Raw genomic sequence first — 11352 nt, forward strand, 5'->3', positions numbered from 1 at the left:
CAGACCCTGAACACTAGCTCAAACACAGACTGATATGAATACTTCTGCTGAGAGAAGTTAGGTTACCTTCCCTGAAACGTGAACTAGGTCTTACTGAAGAAACTTCTCCGCCACTAAGCCAGCTTCAGAGAAGAGTAAAGGCTTATTTTTCAACAGGATTAAACACAAGTCACAGCATGAAATGCAGTTTGAGCTCAGTCATTACACAGACAGAATCCCCATTAAAAAAAGCCAGCAAGTTAATTAAGTGCAAGGGCAAGCCATTACACGCAGGCACTGAGGAAGCTGTCTGCATGCAGGTCCTAAAGCACACCACCTGCGTATGAAGAGCTGCTGATCTTCAAAGGTAAAGAAATGCTGTAGTTTTTTGCAAAAGTAGTTTTTCCACTTCTTTAATATGCCTTCAACTTTATACAACATTGTACCTCTGGCATCCGCCTCAAGTGAAAACAGCATTGACTTTTTTTTGTTTGTTTGATCTCCTGACTACAATTCAGTTAACATCACTTTCCTCTCCAAATTCCTTTCAAGGTATTCTGGGTAGACACTTTGAACTCTTCAATACACATTGTCAGTCTAGTTACACAATTTCCACAAATACAAACTTCCTGCCAGCATCGTGACATCTACACAACAGCATTACACGGTATTAAAAGTAACCAAAGAATCTCAATTTCATACTGTGATTAAATTTGTACTGTTACGTTTGGCACCGCTGCAATGAAGCCCTTGTCCAACCTACCACAACACAAGCTTGCTTAAAGCAGAATTTAAAATCTGCTATTACCAGGACTAGAAAAGGCACACACTAGAGCGAATCAGAAAGAAATTTACCGTGCACTAGTAATGAGAAGAGCACTTCTGGCGAGGCATTTCACAAAGAACAGCAGAATTCATTATCGAAGGGTTGTCTGGCAGAATCTGTTCCAAACCGATCCAAAACGGGCTCAGATTTGGGGTGTGGATGTAGAGGATTAGAAGGAATCATGTATCATCGATAGGGCAATCGACCAAAGAATGGTTAGCCAGGCACTTTTCAAACAGGAAACAGCAAAAAAGTTTCTACTGTAGAGGGACACTGGCTATTATTGTAGAAATAGAACAGAAAGCAGTTTCATTTGAAACCGCACACCTGACATCACCCGTGCATTATTATTTATGAAAATAATAATAAAGCCTTATACCCAGCTGCTGTCCATCCTCCTCCTATCTTCAGGCAGGCCTGCAAGGCCTGGGCTTCTATCTAACCTAACACACACCAAGTTTCTGGTTGCACACTGTCCACCACATCCACACTTCTCAGGAACACAGGATTACTGGTTAGCTACGAAGGAATCTTCCTAATCGTTCAGTAATTTTGCACTCTGATCTCCAGGAGGTACTTGCAGATCACCTCAACTGTAAGGGAGGACTGAACTCAATAGATTCTACTGATCTTGTTCCAACAGGCATTTTGGAAAGGAATAACATGCATTTCCATACAATTTTGATCAGGAAACATACCACAATTATTCGAAGATACTTAACGACAAGCCTGACAACTGATACCACATCCAATTGGTCATTGTAAAAATATGTGACTGGTATTCTAAATAGAATAATGGCTTCCACAAAAGGAGGAGCTGCCACTACTCAGGTGTACTTACCAATAAAGCAAATGGAAAAACTGGCTGGTAATCAAAGACGAGGCTGTTGGCAGAGTGGCTTGGAGTTGCTAGCAGCAGAAGCAGAGTTCAGGTGCCCTTTAACCACGCAGAGAAAGTTAGTTCTGTGACACAGCAGGGCTGGAAACACAATGACTATCAGTCAACCACTATGCTTTATCAATACACCTCATGATATTAGAGTTACTAATTAGTGACGGCAGAAAACAGAGATGCATTAATAGGAAAAAGAGTAGTCCAAATCGTTGGCCATCTTTTATTTTATTGATTTAGTACTTCAAACTATTTATGTGCATTTTCAAATCCAAGATGCCCACCTAGAACTTAACATGTAAATTGATTCCAGAGGCTTTCGGAAACCACAAAAATACTTTGAAGGCTTCGGGATTAGTTTCCGGCTGATTGGATAGATGGCTCTGTTACCAAGTTTCCAGTAACACCAGCAGCATTCCCTACACACTCCACCAGCCTACTGAAAAAGATGCAACAATTGTAAACTTGAGCTCTACTTCAAAGCGATTTTCAGAAACATTGCAAAGATTCTGCAATGCCGCAGGTGTTTCTGCATGGAATCTGACAGAACCTCAGTTCACACAGCTGAAGAGAACTGAGATTTTTCCCAAGTCCCCAGACTTGCAAACCCAGACAAGGATTCAGAATAGAATGCAGCTTGTGCTCTAATAGCAGGAACGAATGCTCCACAAGCTGAGCTATAACCAAAGGGACAAGCGATCCACTTACTGATTTCAGCTGGTTTATGGAAACCCTGATTTGGCATTTGCCAGCTGTCTCTACCCCTGATCACTGTTTTCCATTCCTTTCTCTGCCATGACAGCAGCACAAGATTTTGTACAGCTGTAGAATAAGCAGCTCGGAGGAGGGAAGGGAGAAGGAAAAGGTTAATTTCTTAGCTGGTTAAGTTCCCTGACACAGTTCAACCTACTAGTATTTCTGCCAAAACAGACAGGGTGAGAAGTGAGCCATCAAGAAAAAAAAAGTTGTCAATGAACAAAGCATCTGAGGTCAAAACTTAATTTCAATTACAAACCAATCTCAACTAGCTACAACCGTGGAGGACCCCAACTTTATCATCAAGTCACAGAACTCAGCAGCAATTGCAAGATCAGACAACTAGCAACTTGTCAATAAGGTGTACTGAAAACACGAGTTTTAAGAAGTTTGAGGTTTATATAAAGCTAGCAAGTCAGAAGTCCACCTGTGCCTCTTACGTGCCTCTTCAGACGCAACAAACTAAGACATGAAGCTTACAAAGAAAAACTTTGAGAACTGAGACTTTAAGCTTTTCATTGAAGGCTTCAGTCTCCCCATATGTTAATCTGAGAAGCTTCTATCAGAGCAGAACATGTGCTTTGTACTAACCCCGTTTATTCACTTATTGGTCCAACTCCAGTAACTCTGTACCATTATACTGCTTCCTCCAAACCTAAATGAAAATATAATGCTATAGGTTAGGCAATTATCCCAAACCCTGTGCACCTTAATAATGTGATAAAAGCAATCTAATTTACAAATTGCATTAAGACCACTTTCTCAGGATCTCTGCCAGTTTTTATCTAGCCACCATTATCCAAGAAATACACCTTCAACTTTTAAAACAAGATCAATATTCTTTTTCCCCAACATGATCAATCTGAGTCAGTCTCAATGAGAAGAGCAAATTCCATAGGCTTAAAGCTGTCCCTTTATGAATAATGAGGGAGGCTCAAATCAAACAGCTTTTAATGCCATCCTACTACAACACTGGTCAGAGACTTGACTCTTAAATAGCCAGTCCTAGGTCGCTTCAGACTTAATTGATTGCAGGCAATACCACAGCTCCATTAGGAGAAAGAGATAACACCTACATATCCCCAAGCAGCAGTGCTACTGATTCCCAAGCAAACAAGATGTTCTGCACCAGATGCTGCAAACATCTAAATCGCTTTAAAAAAGGAGATTCAACATGAAAGGCAGCATCTCAAACTTCTCTGCACCCTGCATGGCACATTTCTTGTCTCCCCCTCTGAGCATTTTGGCCCTCAGACAGCCAATGGACACCCAGTACAGGCAGCATAATGAAGTAAATGGAGAACTCCCAGAAATTACCTGTCAGGGTGACCACCTTTCAGCAGAGGACACCAGCAAGCTTAACCACCACTCTTACACTCCATGCAGTTTCTGTTTATCCCCAGCACGCTGTTCTTTCTTCCTTAACAGACCCATGCTTAGCCCCCAAGTTATATTTCATTCCTTGCACCGAGAACTGCTTTAACAATCTAGAAAACAATGGCAAGAGGGACAGTGACAGCTTCTAGCCAAGCTAGTCAGCTCTAATCAGGCTAGGAAGCCTCCATTTTTTACTCAAAGATTTAAAAAACTGATTTGACTGCTTCAGTATGATTGCTAGAAACAACTGGAGTCACCAGAGGGCACTAACACTTTCACCTAATGGCAAATGCACTCTTCAATTAGGAAGGCTGATAATTACATCCACATCATCATGTATATTTTATCTGGATTGAGCTTCAGCCAGCTTGTTCTAATCCATGTTCAAATCTCAACCACATGCTGATGAAGCAGTGGGCTACATCAACTGCTGCGGTCGCACCCACAATCCATGGGGGAGACACAGAGTCTCCCCAGACAGACCCAAGGAAACAGAGCCGGCACACGCCTCTCCCAGTTCCCCTGCCATCTGAAGCTTACATTGCCTATTAAATGTTTGTATGTATACACACAAAAAACGATCTAAAACAGGCAAAGATCGCAAGTCCTACACCTCAAACAAAATGAACAGCTATTCTTAAGAGTTGGCACCGAGACAAATCCTACTTTAGGGGACTGCAAGCATTATCTTCCTTCAAAGGGAGAAAAAAATAGAGAGGCAATTTAACAGCAAGCAGCAACAGATGCATTGCTCTCTCAAATTCAGTATCACACAAATTGTCACAATAGATGCTTTAACAAAAGAGGTTGCTCTTCACAACTGAGAAACGAGCAGGTTTTTAAACCACCAAGATCACAAGGACGTGAGGCTAACGAGTATTTCCTGATGTTTGGACAGAGCAGCTCCTCAGCTTCTCGATGTTGGGTAGAGATATGCTGCAGCACACCCTGAGATCTTCTGCAGCGGGAACCTTCAACTTGTGGATGCAGCTGATACAGTCCGAGAGACAGAGCACAGCCCTACAGAAATAAAGGCAAAGCTGCCAGGGTCTGCAAGGTGCACAGCTTCTTTTTCCCAGCATTGCTGCCCTGCAGTTTTACCCGTGCGGTCATTCTTGTAGTTGGGACTGCAAGGCAACACGGACATGAGAAGCAGAAGGGAATCCTGTCCTTATGGAAAGGCACAGAGGAAGCACGGAGGCTATCCTAAGCTATATGAGGTTATGGCCACAGAAAAACTGCACTTACAATAAAGATAGGATAGCAAGGATTTTGAGAGCATTCTCAAGAGATCTCCATGGGCTCCAGGAAGACACCATTTGTGCCGAATGACAACCTACAATCCACCTGGAAGCCCTGAAGGAACTTTGATAAGACCAGCTATGACTGCACTCGAACACAACAAGCCTCCGAATGCAATTGACAAAAACTGTATTTCAAAGTATTCACCACTGGCCCTCTAGATTTCACCGTACTTTCTGTTGTACTCTAAGGTTCAATTCATGGGTTGGTTTTTCCTCATTAAACCCCCCTATGAAGTGAAAACATGGGACAGGAGGCAGTCTCTCCCTCCCTTGGCTGTGCTCATCCAGCAGGCAGGTTCAATGACTCCCGCTTACACCACGTCAACCTGAAGAGTCACAGCAAGCAGCTCTGATGTTCAGGAGGTGCCATGCTGCCGAGCATGTCCTCCCCTTCAGGAACTTTGAGCCACCCTCACCCGACTGCAGATGTCCTTTCTGCTTGGCAGCACACAGGGTGATACCAGCTTGCCCACGGGAGGGGTTCTAACGCCAGTTCCCCCGGAGTCCTGCAGGGCCCTTAAGGATCTCGGTACCAGAAAAGAGTTGCAGCCACACATCTGCACGTCCTGGTGACCTAAGCGTACGGAACCTCTACTTCAAATACCCAATGGTAACACTGAAGTCTCACTTCAGCACTCTTCTGAGGTGGTGAGTTCATAAATGGACAAAACGTGGACCCCACAAAGCTCTCATTGCGCAAGAAATACTAGCCACGCGCACATATTAAGGGACGATTTCTACTGCAGCAGTTCCAGGTATCTAAATGTAAAGGTATTAATATGAATGCCCTCTTACTTTAAAAAAGTATTTTTAAGTATCTTTTGTAACATTACCCCTTCCAAGAGCTGTAAAACAACACTCAAACCAGAAATACACCATGTCTTTGATGTCTTACAGTTAGACAAAACGCAACTACACTCCCCACCCTTCAAGCAGGTTTCAGCTCAGCTTTATTTATTGAATAAAAGGAGGAGCCCAAATGACTCAGCTCCAAGGAAGTATAAAGGAAAAGATAAAACCCTAATCTCAATGAAAAGAAAATAAGGAAGAAACTAAGATGGAGGCATGTCTTTATCAATGCAAATCTTTTAATATTCAAACGTATGTCAAGCAGAGCATTAGCACACGTAGATCATTAGCTTTCCTGGAGTCTTCAGTCTGTCTTAAGAGTTTAAAATCAAAGTTTACACAATTAGCTGAAGCTAAGAAATTCATCCTGTAACTTCATGTTTGGTCACTGGTGCTGTGCAGCACCAAGATCAAAAAAAATATCTAAACAGGGATTTTTTGATCTACATGGTCACTGGCAAGTCCAGTGCGGAACAGAAAAGATCTCCCCAAAAATTCTGAACAAAGGCAATTTTTATAGGAAAAAAACTGACAGTAAACAGGAAAACCTCGTGAAGAGCGTGTTTGTTTGTTTTTCCTCCACTAACTGAGGGAGGAATCAAACACAGCTCCTCAACATCCAGGCAAAATAAATTACGAGTTACGAGTAGTTCACAAGGGGGCCACCAGACTCCAAGCGACTGCTGTACATCTTCCACGTGCATTTGCAGACAACTGCTCTTCCCCTACCTCAGACACGCCACACTAGCATTTCTGTGCAGAATAAAGTGCCAGCCTTGCTGGGAAGAATATTTAAGTCCAGACTAGCAGGAGTGTTTCTTTACATACGCTCCAAACTCTAAATACAGATGTCACCAGAGGGCACTCTTTCAATTCAAGCGACCTAGCTTAGCAAACTTCTCAGGAAGACTGCAGGCAGCCCACATGCAGGGATGTGCAGAGGCTGTACAAAGTAGTAATTCTGCTTCTGCAAGACATTTCCCTAAGAAAATACACACAAATCAAATGTAAATATTTATCCCAGAAAAGTGAAGTATTTCTCATAGTAGCCAGAAGCACTGCTAAGACCACAAGCAATAATCAACTTCTGTACTTTCCTCCACCATGCACTTGCTCATATCTATTCCTTCCAACAGTTTTGGCACCTGTGTGGAGTGTATCAGTTTATGGAAGCAAGACCCAAACCAGTACAGATCATGCAGAGGCGCCCATGGAAGTCCTAGGACTATCATATCATGGTCTAAATTTTGCAGTAATAGAGGAAAAAAAAGACATGCAGAGAAAGCTTACTCTACTGCTTGCTGTTCTGTATCTAATGGTTTCTTAAGATGGCCAAGAATTAGACCATTTGCATGAAAATAATATAAGTGCATCAGCAACGTCAGTTTTCACTCTATGGTCCATGTTTTATTTCTATAGGACTGCTGAGACCTAAAAAAGATTTTTTTTTAAATCCTGTTGAGTTGCAAGCCTGCCAGGTGAAACGTGACCAACCACTAAAAATCACAATAGGTCTATATATAAAAAAGGTTGCAAACCACTTTTCATGTGAATAGAAATATAGTACTATTGTCCGTTTTGTTTAGAAACAAAACATCAAGAGAATACTACTAAAATCAAGTCTGATGCAGGGGCAGAAAATTCTAAGAAAAAAAATGTGGTGCGTACCATGGCAATTCCCAGTCTTGAAAGAAATTCAGAAAACATAGATCCACAAGACAGCAAGTGACTGCTTATGCACCTATCCCATTTGGAAAAGTCCCCATCTCTTCCATATGCAATAGCAAAGGCCCTTGGTTTAGCACAGCAATAGAAGTGGTGGTGAAAATGAAAAAAAAAAAAAGACCTTTACAAAGGCACCTTTTGTCAGCATGCCAATGTCTCAAATAAACAAGCCCATGCGCAGAATTTCACCAGGCGGTAACTACCGTTAAACACACAGGTGCTTGAAACTATTACCTATCATCATCACTCACCTCGGTTTAAAATATATCATCGCTTTTCCAGCATCTGCTGCCAGGAAAGGCCGGCGCCAAACGTTTTTGCTGTCAGATAAAAAGCATCTCCCTGTCTCTGCTGTGTGAAGGTGCCGCCTGCCTGCTGGGGGGCACCGTGCTCGGACCGGCCTGGCTCTGTGCGAGCACCCCGGACCCCTCACGTCACCGCAACTCCCCCCAGACCCAGGCCACGACCTGCGGGTATCGGGAAAGAAGGTAACGGTAATAAAGAAAGAGAGGGGAGAGCCGGCCGGGCTCGCCCCCCCCCGCCCCACAGCCCTCCATCTTGCGGCGAGGCCGCCGCCCCACAGCCGCTGACAGGGGAGGGGGCCCCGCCGCCCCCGGCCCGCGGGGGAGGGCGCCTGGCCGCGTGTCTGTCTGTCTGTCCGTGTGTCTGTCTGTCTGTCCGTGTGTGTGTCCGCGCCCGTTCCCCGAGGGGAGGCAGGCGGCGGGCAGGGCTCGGGGCTCCCAGCACCGCGCGGAGCCGGGGCGCAGCGGAGAGGGGGCCGAGACCCTCCCCGGATCTGGGAGGGGACGGAGCGCCTCCAATCCCCGGCCGGCGGTGCTGCCGGGCCCGCCGCGCCGCCCGCCGGGGGAAAGCCGCCTTTTTCTCCTCCTCCTCCCTGGAGCCGGACAATGAGCCCCGCCGCGGCTCCCCGCGGAGGCGGGCGCCGGCTGCCCGGCCCCCTCCTCCTCCTCCTCCTCCTCCTCCTCCTCCTCCTCCCCGCCGTGCCTCACCTGCGAGCGGGGACGGGACGGGACGGGACGAGGGGAACGGCTCCGGCTGCGGGCTCCGCTCCGCTGCCGCCTGCGCCGGCTCCGCGCGGGGGCCCCGCCGCCCGCCCTCGCCCTCACACCGGGGCGGGAGGAGGCGGAGGGAGGAAGGGAGGGAGGGAGGGAGGGAGGGGGGGGGTGGGGGGGCGTCCCGTCGCTTCCAACCGCGCATGCGCGCCGAACCCTCCCGCCCCGCCTCCTCGGCCTACCGGGGCGGTGGCGGCGCACGCGCCGCCCTCAACGGCTGGGCCGGGCCGGGCGCAAGCCCCCGCCTCAACCGCCTCCCAACGGCCGGGCGCCGCGCGCGGGTTGCCATAGCAACAGGGGGGGGCTCGCTGTGAGAGCAGCCGGCTGCTGCCCCCCCCCCCCGCCCGGCCCCGCAGGCGGCTGGAAACTTATTACAGCAATTAACAGCCAGTGTTCACACACACAGCGCTTCCCAAACAGTGCCCGAACAATGCGTTCGGCCGGCCGTTGCCCCGTTTTCATCCCGTCATGGAATCCAGGCCCTGACTGCCCCCTTCGCGTCCCTGAGGGATGGAGGAGCGACGGCAGCATAGCGTCAAACTCGTTTTGAAGCAGGATACATGAAAGGAAAATAAAATGCCAGATGCCATCCATCCACAGAATTCGGTCTACCACCGACTGGTAGGTCGGTGAATGGAATGGATGTTTTACCAGATTTAGAACCACAATGTCTAACACAGAAATAAAATAAGATTCCAGGAGGATACTGAAATAATAATAAAAACACCTCAGAAAGGGGAAGCAAAGGTAATTTTTCCCTAAGCTATTCTCCTTCAAAGGTAAATTTTTCCTAAACTAATCTCCTTCAAAGGAAAATTTTCCCTAAGCTATTCTCCTTCTCTAAAGGCGGAGACAGACTATTTTGTCTCATAAAACAAGCTTCTTAGGAGTAGTTATAGGCGGATATCGGGGGCCTGGAGACACAAATTGTGAAAGACACTTCACAACTCTTTCATTAAATGCTTCCAAAAAAAATCTATATAGTGGGTTGTGAGGAAAAAAAAAAAAAAAGCAATGTCATGGACCACAAACTGAGGCAGATGAAACAGGATTGAAACAGGAGAACAAATGGTCATTCATAATTATGGTGAAAAGCCCAAACCATAAGGTGTTTTTAAAATTTTGTGATGGGATGTATGTTTTAAACACCCTTACAAATAATCTAGGAAAAGGGCTGTGCAGAAGGAGACAACACTTGTAGAGGATGCGAGATTACTCACAAGTGTGAGGGCGGACTGAAAAGATATTCAGGGTGACCCAGCTGTGTAGGAGGTCAAAACAGTGACAAATGCACTACTGATAAATAATCATCAATACAACAGAACACATACAACTAAAATAAAGGTAATAATAGCTAAAGAAATATGCAGACATCTTAAACAATAGTTCAGTAGCAATCTTTACTGAGTATATGAACAGAGTCATGCAAACAATGTGCCCAGATATGAAATGGAGAAAAACAGGCAAAACATTGGATGTCATGCTATCGTTTCGTATCAAAAAGGATTTTAAGGAATGAGTGATAAGGAGAAGTGACACGAGGAATAATAGATTTTTTATTAAAGACAAATTTGACAGTGGAACCAAAATGCCCAGTTCCACCTAAGTGCTGAAATGCCATTTTACATTAAAGACCCGTGTTTAGTTAGTTGCAGAGTCCTCTATGATTCCTCAGTCTTTTCCAAGACACCACCTTCCAAAATTCAGTTGCCCATTCTATATGCATAGCTGATGTTCCTTATTATTTTATAGGTGCAGATTTTCCCCATTATATTTAGTATATTTCCCCATTATATTTAATATTCCATTTAAAATTCATTATTAGTTGACTCTTGCAGCTGTGCTGTTAAATATTCAAATCACAGGAAGCATCAGAAAGAGAGGAAATGACTAGATGAAAGTATGTGGCAAAATAGTTGATTAGAATGAAGAAAGCTGCTGTCAAAAGTAACAGGAAACCGCTGCCACTTGTGACTGGCAAACTGTTAGGGAATGTGTGCAGACGGCCAAACCCCACCAAACAGGGTTCATTCCAAATGCATGAGGCTGAAAGTTTTGCAGCCTGCAGGACATCACTTTCATCTCAGAGAACAAAATTAGAAATGATATTTACTTATTCATCCTTCCTGCTTATAGGTACTCTTTTGAATAATTATTGACTATAGATCATGGAAGTTATTTTTACGGCATTTTTATCCCAATTTTTATCAGCAATTACTATTTATATAATCTGCTGCTCAACAGAGAAGTTACGCTTCTCTGCATGAGTGTAACTAACTTCACTGTGAATAGAAACCCCTCACGCTACGTGGGATATAAACATTTCCTTTTGGAAGTAACAGTTTGCATCTTAACATTATCTACCAACTGAGATGTTGGAAATTTGTCAGTATATTTTTGATTTCACAGGTGAAAAACATTTTTCCATTAGGCAACATAAAACGTGTATGCTTCCATATACAAACTTTAATGTGTTTGCAGGAGCACCTGTAATGAAACATTGACACTACAATTTAAAGCACTTGCTATAGTAAAATCTCAGTCTGTAAAAATGTCAGCAGATTACAGTGA

The 11352-nt window shown here is 44.8% G+C and overlaps 1 protein-coding gene across 4 annotated transcripts in view; it reads right to left on the reverse strand.

Annotated features, from left to right (window-relative positions):
- RALGPS2 (Ral GEF with PH domain and SH3 binding motif 2) overlaps nt 1-8853 on the reverse strand; it is a 117454-nt gene extending 108601 nt beyond the window's left edge. Inside the window, exon 1 of one of the 4 annotated variants that reach the window (XM_035537734.2) lies at nt 8719-8853. The gene's annotated coding sequence lies outside the window, so the exon portion shown is untranslated. Of the gene's footprint in view, nt 1-1646; nt 1775-7959; nt 8288-8718 lie in introns of those variants that run through there. The other 3 variants (XM_035537737.2, XM_035537735.2, XM_035537736.2) reach the window with 3 other exon arrangements.
- Between the last annotated feature and the right edge of the window lie 2499 nt (nt 8854-11352).

The sequence above is a fragment of the Cygnus atratus genome, chromosome 8, assembly GCF_013377495.2.
Source record: "Cygnus atratus isolate AKBS03 ecotype Queensland, Australia chromosome 8, CAtr_DNAZoo_HiC_assembly, whole genome shotgun sequence".
Classification (NCBI taxonomy): Eukaryota; Metazoa; Chordata; class Aves; order Anseriformes; family Anatidae; genus Cygnus; species Cygnus atratus.